Consider the following 13,835-nt stretch of genomic DNA (forward strand, 5'->3'; position numbering starts at 1 on the left):
GTATTGTATTAACTTAGAATAAATTGGGTGCTATGATCACCAGGGAACTCATGTGAGCGTTCTGCAGGAAGTTAATGAGTCTTTTCAGGCATGGTCACAAAAATGATGGAATAGGCCACAACTTGAGGCCAGACAGTACCATTGTTTCATATTCTCTCTGCCTCTGCTCCATCTCTTACAATGTGTGTAGGTGAGTCTGAGTCAGAACTGGGCTTCTTTCCGTTGGTCACCTACAGCGCAGACAGCAAGAAGTACACTGACAGCAAGAACCTCATTTCTAAGTCATGGACAGAGAGACATAAGAAAGCTAATTATGCTCTTTACAAGAAGAAGGGGGGGGGGAGGCAGAACCAGACAATTATTGCTCACTTTTCTTTATTATTATTATTATTATTTTTAAAGATTGTACTTATTTACTAATGAGAAAGAGAGGAGGAGAGAAAGAGCCAGACATCACTCTGGTACATGTGCTGCTGGGGATTGAACTCAGGACCTTATGCTTGAGAGTCTAATGCTTTATCCACTATGCCACCTCCTGGACCACCACTCAGTGCACACTCTTCTATGGGAGGTGCTTTGACAGTTAAAGCTTTTAATAGGGCAACTTTAAAAAAAAAGAAAGAAGAAGAAGTCCTATGTTTTCCATTTCTCCCCATTACAGCTTTTCTTTTTTCCCTTTTTGTTGTCATTGTTGTTTTATTGTTGTAGTTATTATTGTTGTTATTGGATAGGACAGAGAGAAATAGAGAGAGGAGGAGAAGACAGAGAGGGGGAGAGAAAGATAGACACCTGATGACCTGCTTCACTTCTTGTGAAGGGACTCCCCTACAGGTGGGGAGCTGGGGGCTCGAACCGGGATCCTTATGCCGGTCCTTGCACTTTGCGCCATGTGCACTTAACCCCCTCCCCATTGCAGCTTTAATCTCTCCTGTTTTGTTGGTGCTTTTTTGGTCTTTGGTTGCCCTCACCAGTTCCACTATTGAAAATCTGAGAGGTCCTTACTTCTAACTAAAGTATTTCAAGGAGATTACTTAATCAGAGCATGCGTCTTGCTGTGCATAAGGACCTGCGTTTGAGACCTCAGTACCACATAGAAGTACCATGTATGGCAGGAGCCATGATGACTTTCCTTCTTTCTCTCTCCCTTTATCTCTCTCTTCCTATTTTAAATGTAAAAGAAGAAGGGTCTGCTGAGAAGGGTAAAATTCCACAGGGACTTTTTTTTTTTTGGGGGGGGTGTAGTGGGTGGAGGGAGCAGATGATTAAGTAAAACTAAAAGGCTGTGAACTAAGAATGACATAGAAAAATACACTGGAATGGTCTGAAAGAAGGATGTTATTAGTAGTAGTGTTTTCTCTCTCCTTCTCATCAGTTAACTGCCATAGCATAAGTCATTCGACCCTATAGCATGACTTTTGACCAAGGCCCAAGTTGCCATTACAAAATAAACATTGGTCAAATACATTTAATTTTCTATCTGGACTTGATTCAAATGGGACTTTTGAGTATTAAATTCACAATTCTATATCCACAAATGATAGGCAAGATATACTTCCGTAGTAAGATTTCAGCCCTTTTGCTAGAAACTGAAATTTCTTGTCTTGACAACATTTGAATTTTAGATGTGTTGACACCCATCTTAGGAAATATGAAAATATAGGGGGCTAGGCGAAGGCACACTGGGTTAAGTGCACGTAATAGGGAAATATGAAAATATACCCTCATGACAACAACCATGTAAACCAACATTCCATCGGTAAGGTGATATTGAAGTGAATAATAAAAAGGGGAAAATAATTGTTGGTGCAGATATTATAAAAATAAGTTAATGCTATTTATTATTTTTTTAATTTTACTTAAACAAGCTATGACTAGTACTTGGAATATTCAGTACTGAAGTTACAGCATAATGTGTTTCCCTGAATTAAAATGCACACACACACACACACACACACACACACACATACACACTGCTCTCTGGAAAAAAAAAAAACAAATGTGAGGTTTGGTAAGCAAGGAGAACTTAAAAGGAATCTGTGGTGGTTAAAAGTGCAACTCATTTATTAAAATAATTATCCACATGAAGAATTAGGAGAAACAGGCTAGGGAGACAGCATAATGGTTATGCAAAAGACTTTCATGCCTGAGTTTCCAAGCTCACAAGTTCGATCCCCAGCGCCACCATAAGCCAGAGTTGAGCAGGGCTCTGCTGTTTCTCTCCATCTTTTTATCTGTATCTGTCTCATTAAATATAAAATAAATAAAACGTAAAAAATAATATTAAAGAAAGAACTATGAGAAACTAGAACCTTTATTAGTGGTTGGGACAGTCACGATCGCACCTCTCCAAAACCCCTGTTAACCCTTCCTAATTCTAATTCCACACAGGTGCTTTCTGCAGCAAAATTCCTACATTGGTCTGAGGCATCTGTGAAGGGGAAAAAACTTCTATAAAAACTTATGATAGTAGAAGTTGTGTATTTTAGCCTCAGTCGGGCCTAATGTCACCAGTCTGACAATGCAATAATACTGTTTTTGTTTTGTTTTGTTTTGTTTGTTTTCTTCTTCATTTTTGTTTGTTCATGAACATTCTAAGATTTGGGAGTATTTATTTCCTGGTTGTTGTTTTTTTTTTTTAGTCAACACAGGTGGCAGATTCAGTAAGTCTCTTCTTTGGGGGGACTTGGGCTAGTGATAGCTGGGTGGGGTCAAAAGCTGTGAGGTGAGATAAGGGCTCAGGACTCCACAGCACTGTGTGAAGGCTGACTGAAGACAAAAGGCTCTTAGAGTGCCTTTCTTGCTTCCTTCAGACTCCTTTAACCCTACTCTAGCAAATAAGCTTGAGGGTTAGTGCCTGAGAATTCCACATAGTCAACTGGTCAGAGACACCTGATAGGTATAGTCTGTGTAAAGCATGCTCAAGTACATGAGTATAGTCAAAATGTGAAGCCTGCATTGTTCACCCGATAGAGCAAGGTCTAGAAAGACAGGGGTGGAGGTTGGGGGGAGGGGTTCATTCTCTAATTCCATTGAGGTTAAAAATAAATTTAGAACCAAAAAATAAAATAAAATAAAATAAAATAAAATAAAATAAAATAAAATAAAATAAAATAAAATAAAGAGAGCGAGTAAGATGAAGTCACCTGCAGAAGCAAAATAACTCTGTGGTCAGCATCTTCTAACAGCTGAGATCTGTGGACATAGACGGATATACATGCTAACATAAGCATTAGAAATGTTCCTGTAGAAATTTTAAAGAACTTTGACTCTGTTATAAGTGATGTTGGCAATAAACAGAGGGCTTAGTAATCATCAGTATCATGTGTGGCTTGTGTTTTTACCTACTTTGGCTACTACGTGGGGAAGATGCTTTATGGGGAGCAGTAGTGGGAGGAGAAAGATGAGTTGAAAAATCAACAGTAATCAGTTTGATAGAAATCATACTGGTGGTGGCAGGCGGTGGCGCACCTGGTTGAGCCTATATGTTGCAATGCGCAAGGACCAGGGTTCAAGCCCCCCCCCCCCCCCCGTCCCCACCTGCATGGGGAAAGCTTTGCGAGTGGTGAAGCAGGGCTGCAGGTATCTCTCTGTCTCTCCCTCTCTATCACCCCCTTCCCTCTCAATTTCTGGCTGTCTCTATCCAATAAATAAATAAAGATTTTTAAAAGAATAATAAAAGAAAGAAATCATACTGGCTTATAGCCATGGAGACCATGGAGATAATGGCAAGAAGTTCATTTCTAGAAAATAATATTTTCAGGTAAAGCCAAAAGAAACCTCTAATAGAAAGTGGGGTTTGATGAGTGTATGTGTGTTAGTTAGTTAACAGCATTAACTAATCCTCAACTAGTACTGAGGAGAGTATTACGCATTTGAATCCTTTAGCAGAGGAACTCACACTTTTTTTTTTTTTTTTTGGCTCCAGGGTTATCACTGGGGCTTGGTGCTGGCACAATGAATCCACTGCTGCTTCTTGGGGCCTTTTTTTTTTTTAAGACAGAGAGAAATTGAGGGGGGGGAGAGAAAAGGAACAGAGAAAGACAAGACACCTGCAAACCTGCTTCACCACTTGAAAAGTGACCTGCCCCCCCACAACAACAACATCAGTGTCAACAATAATGGTAACAAAATGGGAAAAAAAAATGGCCTCCAGGAGCAGTGGATTCATAATGCAGACAGCTGAGCCCCAGCAATAATCCTGAAGGCAAAAAAAAAAAAAAAAGTCGTGGTGAGACAACAGCAGATAACATAATGGTTACCCAGGGAGACTTTCATGCCTGAGGCGCCAAAGTCCTAGCCATAAAACAGAGCTGAGCAGTACTCTCCCTGAAAAAAAAAAAGTCATGGCTTAGTTGAGAGCACAAGTTACTATGTGCAAGGAAGGACCCCAGTTCAAACTCCAGGTCCTCACCTGCAGGGGCGATTTTTCACAAGTGGTAAAGTAGTGCTGCAGATGTCTGTCTGTCTGTCTCCCTATCTATCTATCTCCCTTTTTTTTTCTCAATTTCTCTCTGCCTCTATTCAATATATATATATGACATGATCTTATTGGAGAAACAAAAAAAAAAAATACAAAAGTAGGGGTCTTAATATATGCAAGTTATATTTAAGATGCAAAGTCTTGACAGAGTAGAACTCTGGATAAAAAAGTTTCTGGTAGATTTGGGAACTGGAAGAAGGAATGAAGAAACAGGAATAAGGAAAGATTATGGAAGATCAAAGGTGACACAGAGACAAGAAAAAATAGACTGGTGGTTGCCTAGGTCTAGAGAGGGTAGGGAAAAGAGAGGAGTTTGGTCAAAATGGGGAGTAACTGCTAATGGACACTGAAGATATATTTTGCCTTCTGGCTGCTGATGCACAGGGGATGTGGAAGAGAGAATAAGGCAGCATCAAAGGTTTTAGGGAGTTTATTGTTAAGAAATAATCAACACCATGGGCAGACGATCAAACTCTCACCTCCCCAGAGCACTACCCCACTAGAGAAAGATAAAGACAAGCTGGGGGTGTGGATCCAATTGCCAACATCCATGTCCAGCAGAAGAGCAATTACAGAAGCCAGAACTCCCACCTTCTGCACCCCATGAAGAATTTTGGCCCAGACTCCCAGAGGGATAAAGAATGCGAAAGCTTCCAATGGAAAGGATGGGACATAGTACTCTGGTGGTGGGAACTGTGGGAATTGTGCCCCTGTTATTACAATTTTGTTAATCACTATTAAACCACTACTAAAATTAAAATAAAGAGATAAAAAATTTTTTAAAGGGCCAAGTGGTGGCATGCCTGGTTAAGCACACACATCACAGTGCACAAGGACCCAGGTTCAAGCCCCTGGTCCCTACCTGCAGGAGGAAAACTTCATGAGTAGTGAGGGCTACTGGTGTCTCTCTGTCTCTTTCCCTCTCTACCTCTCCCCCCCTCTTAATTTCTCTCTGTCTCTATCCAATATTAAACTGTACATATATATAATATATATATATATATATAGGGTTAGGGTTTTAAAAAAAGAAATGGTCACCAAGAGTGGACAGTCAAAGGGACCATCTGTCTCAGATGGAGAGGCATGTCATCAAGGAGAAGCAAGCCAACTGCTTGCATGCTAATCAGGAATTCATTGGTTATATATACATTTCAATGAAAATTGGCTCTAGGAAAGTAGGGGAAAGGTTGTGTTTGTAGCCACTATGGCCTCAGGGCAAATCTCTTTCCAGTCCTAGTCAATTACTTCCAATTCACTTGTCAGGTGTGGAAGCCTTATCTTTTGATATGTAAAAGAACTATGTAAGTTTTTGCACTTGTAAATGTCTTAAGCCTGGGGGTTTTCACTGACCTACCTCTGAACTGTCAGCCTGGCAAAAGCCTTATAATTAATTTTATGATACAGCAGATATGAGATTTGTTTGGGGAACAAAAAAAAAAAAAGCTCTAAAATGGATGGTAGTCACAGATGTGTCGCTTTGAATATATTAAAATCATTAAATTGTGCACTTTAAATGAGTCGACACTTGAGGTATGCCTATAGGGCTGGGGAGATAGCATAATGGTTGGACAAATGACTTGATGCCTGAGGCTCTGAGTTCCCAGGTTCAGTTCCCAGTACCACCATAAACCAGAGCTAAACAATGGTCAGGTTAAAAAAAAAATTAGAAAAAGAAAGAAATAGGAAAGAAAAGAAAAAAGAGAGAAGAAAAATGCCCAATAGAGTCTACATATATCAAAAGGTTTCAGATAACTCAACAGTTATTTTTCCAAAGGCAGCAGAAGAATTTAATCCCAGAGAGATATTGCAAGACTTGGTGTTGACAGGAACTAGCAGGTGGTTGGTGGAGGAGGAGTGGGGAGTGGAGGTGAGGAGGAAAGGGGGGACAGGCAGAAATAATGGTCTGGAGGGGGCCGAGTGGTAAAGCAGTGAGTTAAGCACACAGTGACAGACTTAAGGATTCTGGTTTGAGCCCCTGACCCTCCACCTCTAGGAGGGTCGCTTCACAGGCGGTGAAGCAGGTCTGTAGGTGTCTTTCTTTACCCCTCTCTGTCTTCCCCTCCTCTCTCCATTTCTCTCTGTCCTATTCAACAACAACAACAGAAATGGAAACAATAACATGGGCAACAAAGTGAGAAAAAATGGGCCCCCAGGAGCAGTGGATTTGTAGTGCAAGGACCGAGCCCCAGCAATAACCTTGAGGCCAAAAATAAAAAGAATGGAGAGAGAAGGAAGAGAAGGAGGAGAAGGAGAAGAAGGAGAAGGAAATAATAGTCCAGAGACTACAGGTATCCACCAGTAAAGAACTAGGGTGAGCCATTTTAGAGGCTAGGGTTGAGAAGGGAGCCTGAAGAAGAGGAAATATATTACAGAAGCACCAAGGGAGTGCAATGGGAGTGCTTCAGGGAACATTTTCAGGTGATGACCCCTGAGAAAGCCAAGAAGCACCTTTTGCAATAAGGAGAAACCAGAAAGGATTGCAACAAGTTTCCTCAACACTTCCTCAATGGAAAAGCCCTCTTCTGCACCCTAAACAGTATGTGAGCTTCCATTTCAGGTTTGCTCTAGTCTCGTGAAGTTAATCCAGCCTCAACAGACACCTCTCAAAACTGCAATTGCCTGATGATTCTAGAGATCTAGCATCTTAAAAATTGTACAGAGTTAAAAAATATATTTTATTTACTTTTATTTTTATATAAAAAGAGATATAGACAGAAAGACACAAAGAGAGGCCAGAGAACTGTTCAGCTCTGGTTTATGGTGGTGCTGGGGAATTAGCCCTGGGACCTCAGAACCTCAGGTATGAAAATCATTTGCATAGCCATGATGCTCTCTCCCGGCCCTTAAATTGTATAGGATTTTTTTTTAATCTGAGCATTTAATTAAAGACCCAGCTGTGCTTGTGTGACAATGAGAATATATAAAATGGTCAGAGGACAGCAAGGTGGTAGTAGATAGCATAATGGTTATGCAAACAGACTTCTATGCCTGAGGCTCTGAAGTACCAAATTCATTCATTCCCTCGAACCACCATAAACCCATAAACCAGAGCTGAACAATGCGCTGGTTAAAAAAAAAAAGAAGAAGAAAGAAAGAAAGAAAGAAAGAAGAAAAAAAAAAACAGGTCCATCTCTCTTTTTTCTTTTTTCTTTTTTTTTACTATATTTATTTACTGGATAGAGACAACCAGAAATCAAAATGAATGAGGATACAGAAAGGGAGAGAGACAAGAGACACCTGCAGCCCTGCTTCACCATTTGTGAATTGTTCCCCATGCAGGTGGGAACCAGTGGATTGAACCTGGGCCTTTGCTTATTGTAACATATGCACTCAACCATGTGTACCACCACCCAACCCCAGTCTGGCTATCTCTCTAATGGAAGCTATCTAAGAACTCTGTTTTTGTTGTTTAAAATTTTATTTATAAAATGGAAACACTGACAAAACCATAGGATAAGAGGGCTACAATTTCCACCACCAGAACTCCGAATCCCTTCCCCTCCCCTGATAGCCCTCCTATTCTTTAAGAGTATGAACCCAGGCTCATTATTGGGTGTAGAAGGTGGAAGGTCTAGCTTCTGTAATTGCTTCCTCCCGCTGAACATGGGCTTCCACAAGTTGATCCATACTCCCAGCCTGTCTCTCTCTTTCTCTTGTGGGATGGGGCTCTGGGGAAGTGGGGCTCCAGGACACATTGGTGAGGCCATCTGCCCAGGGAAGTCCACTTGGCATCAAGTTAGCATCTGGAACCTGGTGGCTGAAAAGAGAGTTAACATATAAAGCCAAACAAATTATTGACTAATCATGAACCTAAAGGCTGGAATATGAAGAGTTGGGGGTCTCTGTTTTGTAGATAGTAGGCCTATTTTATTTACATTCCAGAGGGCCCATGACTATATTAGTGACTATATATATATATATATATATATATATATGTATATGTATATGTATATATATATATTTATTTTTATTTATTTATTTTTTTTCTGAGCCTGACATCTGATGTGCAGGTGGATTCAAGTTATTGTCTGCGGAGATAATGTCCTGACTGGAAAAAGGACCAGAAAGCTGGATCAGGGAAGAGAGTAGCTTCCTAATATGGGAAAGGTATATAAAGTTGTTGACCATAAACGCCATTGATTTGATCTGATCTGGGGCCCATATTCTGTTTAACAACTTGTGTGCTGGTAGCTGTAAAGGACAAGAAGGCAATTTCCCTTTAATCTACAAATACTGATTTTCTTTTGAGAGAGAGAGAAAAAAAACAAAAGGTTAATTGCATAGGACAGCCAGTTTGCTGAGAATGTGTGAACTGAGGTGAAAGCTTCCTGTGAGTCACCTCAGGTTGGATTAGCTGGCAGGAAGACTGACAGGTCCCTGAAATCCTGCATTATGAAGTGCTGGTTACAACAAGCATCTTCCTCCATTTAGGATGAGGAAAGTGTCTGTGTTTTCTCAGGATTTTAAAAATATTATGTTCATTTACTTATTGAATAGAGACAGCCAGAAACTGAAAGGGAAGGGAGAGAGAGAGAGAGAGAAAGAAAGACCCATGGGTGGGGAGAATACAGGTCCATGAAAAATGATGAATGAAATAGTGGGGGTTGTATTGTTAAATGGGAATCTGGGGAATGTTATGCATGTAAAAAAAAAAAAAAAAAAAAAGAAGTAGAAACGCAAAGCAGAAATTGACTGAGTTTGGAGTATGGCTCCAAAGTAAGAAAGCAGAAGTATACTAGAGTTTGCAGTGAGTACCTCCCTATTACTTCCTCTCCACTTTTCCAAGCTTTAGGTCCATGATTGCTCAACAATTTGTTTGGCTTTGTATGTTAACTCTTTTTTCAGTCACCAGGTTCCAGGTGTCATCAGAATGCCGGCCAGACTTCCCTGGATTGAAGACCCCACCAATATGTCCTGGAGCTCAGCTTCCCCAGAGCCCCACCCTACTAGGGAAAGAGAGAGGCAGACTGGGAGTATGGAGCGACCAGTCAACGCCCATGTTCAGCGGGGAAGCAATTACAGAAGCCAGACCTTCTACCTTCTGCAACCCACAATGACCCTGGGTCCATGCTCCCAGAGGGATAGAGAATGGGAAAGCTATCGAGGGAGGGGGTGGGATATGGAGATTGGGCGGTGGGAATTGTGTGGAGTTGTACCCCTCTTACCCTATGGTTTTGTTAATTAATCCTTTCTTAAATAAAAAAAAAAAGAAAGAAAGAAAGACCCATAGCACTGCTTCACCACTCACAAAGCTTTCCCCCCTGCAGGTGGGGTCCAGAGGCTTGAACTCAGGTCCTTGAGCATTGTAACAGGTGTGCTCAACCAGATGCCCCACCACCTGGCCCCTCTGTCAGGATTTTAATAAGTGCACATGAATGTATTTAGAATTGATTCAAAAAGGAAATCTTAATGAAGCAATCTCTCTGTGTCTTTGTCAGACCCAGACAAACTGCCAGGTCACTTATTCACCAGCCAAAACTAAAGATTCTTCTGAATTATGTCCCATGACTACAATGAACCATGCTCATGCAGAACCAACACATCTTCTGAATTCAAGGACAAGATCATTCATCTCCAGCTGTCTCGTGGGCAGCTGAATGGTTTAATCTCTCATACATTGTAGTTTTTCCCTTCTTGTCTGTTCAAGTCATTTCACGTTTTTTGAAGCATATTTTCCCAGTAATTTTCCAGTAATTCACTCCTATAAAAAGGCCCATTTCAACATCATTCTTTTAGAGGTCTTCTCTGATTCCTAAATTTCTCTCCCCAGGGATTATCCTGTGTCAATAATTGATGCAGTGACCCCTTTGAGTTCTGTCCAAGGAAGTTTATTTTTTTTCTCTGTAATGCTTAGAATAGTCTATATTTTCCTGATAAAGGGAGGTAAGAACCAAGCCAGCTGTGAGATTTTTCCTTGAAGTTGAGACTCCTAACTGGTATCCCCAACCCAGGCCTGAATCAGCTTCTGAACCAGCACAGACTCTTGCCCTCTTGCTGCTCTGAAGAATACTGATCACCTTTCTCTCTGCTTCATGTCTATTTCTTATAGACTCACAGTTCAGTCCATGTCTATGAACTCTATGCAAAGTGATTTTTCAGTGTCTGGAATCTAAAAAAAAGTAGAGTTGGAACTGCCCTTTAGTCATCTGTCTTTGCTACCTATTTTATTTTGGTTGGAAACTAAAGTTTTTGCTCTGGATTAATAGGCGCATGATGAAGAATCAGGGACCTCAATTGCACATTACTTTAAATTGCTCTGATGGTATATGACTATATGTTTTATGAATAGAAAGTCAGTCTCTTTTTCTCTCTCTGTCTCTCTGTCTCTCTCTCTCTCTCTCTCTTTCTCTTCATAAACATATGTTTCTGCTTCTGGATTGGGCATCCAAAACAATTGGCAAGATGAGATTTTAATCATTCTATGGCATCTATAGAGACAGACAACCAAGAATATATATTTTTTTAAATCTGAAGAAAATATATTCTAGAACCTGTCATATTTTACCTCATGGGATTCTTTCTCTGTGTTACGCTGGTTGGGGTGGAGTTAAGTTTATAGTCATGTGGTCAACTTCTTTACTTGCCATCTGTCTGCAAGTCTCCTGCTGGGGATTCAGATAGCAGCCATCACTTCAGGCTGAGAACATCTGGCTACACACCCTAAGGCTCAGTATGACTCAGGATGATTCAGCATGTCTGTCCTGGGGCCAGATGCTGGCTAGGAGGTCATACAGACCCACAGACTGGGAAGGGTGCTGACTCAGACTGGGGTCTGGTAGAGACAACAATTCGTAGACTACAGGAAGACACAAGCAGAGGCCTAGAAATAAACCCAGAATTTGAATTAATGGGAAGTTGAACCTTATTTAATCAAAGACCAGAGAGGAGGAATTTAGTGGTAATGAAGAGGTTTGGACCTGTAGAAAATACAGTTATCTGGTAGACATTTTTGGACTAACAACTTTAATACTTAAAATTATTAGTAAAGCATTTAGTTTGCCTTCTAGAAGTCCTACTCAAAAACCAATAGTTAATTTTGATAGAGCATTATAGCATTTCCCATTATATACACACACATGCATAAATATATATAATATATATAAAGATGACTCTAAGTGGACTATTTTTAGACAGTAAGCAATGAATCAAAAGATTCCACAGAAGTAAGGAAGTGTAACCTTGACCTTTAAAGATGAAAATGGGCTTTTTTATGATGGAGATTATCTCCTTTCAGATAAGGTATATAGAACTCTCTAAAATACACAATAAAGCAGAATGGTTCTGTTCAGAGAGGAGACCTACTGGTTTAATTAAGGTCAGAGACAGAGCTTTTATCCCTCATTACAATATGCTCTGTCTTCCTCTTTTTTTCTCTGTCAAAGGTTCCTAAGTCTACTGGGATCAGAAAAATCACATTAAAGAACAATGTCAAAAAGGCTCTGTGATGAATTAAAGTTCATCTCTAATGAAATGCTTTAACCAAAAGCTGTCATGAGAGATAAGTGAGGACACCTCGACCCCAGTATCTATAACTAACCTTGGACAAGTTGTTTCATGCCTTTATATCACTGAAATATAGAATGATAATATTATTTAGTTCCTATGATTGTTAGGATAATTAAATTAGCTTATTGTATAGAGATACAGAGGCACAGTATATTCAAGGAGTTATCTCCTGTTACAATATTATATGTATATGAGAGTCACACCTTATGTTGGAAGCATTATTAGAGACATTTTGAGGCATTTATTTTTATATACATAGTAAAAGTTATTCTCTAAGGTGAACAACAATATGATTTGATATACATATGTAATTAAATGACTATTAAATTAAGAAAAATTAGATAACTTTTCCTCAGTTACCATCTTAATGTTTGAAAATATCTGATCTATATTTATCAACTATATCACTAACTATAGTCATCATGCTGGTCCATTTATCTCCATATCCTACATAATTAAAAATGTGTATTCAATGGTCAAGACTCTTATTCTCTTCAACTCCATATTCTACTTAGCAACTTCTGTTCTAACTGCTGTACTTTCTGCTTCTATGTCCTGGCCTTTTTCAGATTCCACATATAAGTGAAATAAAGTATATATTTTTTTCTTTTCTGTGTTTGAAATTTCTGCATCTTAAAAGATGGAAGCAAGGGAGTTGAGCAGCAGTGGATCACACACATATTGCCATGTGCAAGAACCTGGGTTCCAACCCCCGCTTCCCACCTGCATAAAGAACACGTCACAAGTGGTGTAGCAGGTCTGCAGGTGTCTAGCTGTCTCTCTCCCTCTCCATATCCTCCTTCTTTCTCAATTTATATCTGATGCATCACCTAATACAATAGAAAGAGAAAAGGGAAAAAAAAAAACCACCACTGGAAGTGGTGCATTCATAGTGCCATCTGTGAGTCCTTAGCAATAATCTTGGTGGCAATAAATATCTTTTTTTTTTTTAGGTTAAAAGCAGATTCAGTTTATTTAGAGACATTACTTAGCTATACGAAAACAATATTGTGGGAGACATTTAGACAGTAAGATACCATATTGAAATTTCTAATCTATCTCTCTCTCTATGTCCTCCCTGTCCACCCATTCACTTCCTTTACTCTCTCTCCCTGTCATAATTCCTTCTCCCTATTTCCCTTGGACTGTGCATATCTCCCTGGGCAATGTAAGATCATCTAAGTTCTGACCTAAAAGTTGAAATAAGAACACTGACTTTTCATAGAGAGCAGGAAAACTGAGACCAACACAGGTGCTATAGGGGCATCTATAGGATTGAGTTCTATTCATCTTACTGATGAAAATGATGATGAACTAATTAAGCAGTCTTGTAACCATGACATTAATATTTCTTGCTGAGTCCTGCAGAAAACTTGGCGGCATTGTTCTCTTCTTTGTATTCCTAACTCATGTCTATGGTACCGCTAACATGGTTCAGTATCCTCAGTGCTGGGTACTAATGACAATGTCACAGATTTAGAAAGAGACAGGTTAAGGCTATGCTTAGGATCAGCAAGACTCTGGGTTATTGTGAGTTAAAGAAAGAAGTAAAAGGTTAGGCCTGAGAAATGATTTAGGAATCTAATTAATACACTAATATCTTTATTTTTTTCTTAAATGCAAAGCTTGGTCAAAGTTTGAAGGGATCACTTAGGCAGGCATGGGTTTGTAGTTCTCTCAAGGATCTATCTTTAACCTTCAATCCACTCTGAACATCTTTGTATTCTGAAGTTGCTTCCAAGCTTTTTAATCCTCTCTCTCACCGACTCTCCTAAGGTATGCAGCCATGCTGAATCACTGCTGTCTATAATTTTACCTTGAACACTGACTTCCAGTATTTAACATGTGA

The sequence above is a fragment of the Erinaceus europaeus genome, chromosome 17 (assembly GCF_950295315.1).
Source record: "Erinaceus europaeus chromosome 17, mEriEur2.1, whole genome shotgun sequence".
Lineage (NCBI taxonomy): Eukaryota > Metazoa > Chordata > Mammalia > Eulipotyphla > Erinaceidae > Erinaceus > Erinaceus europaeus.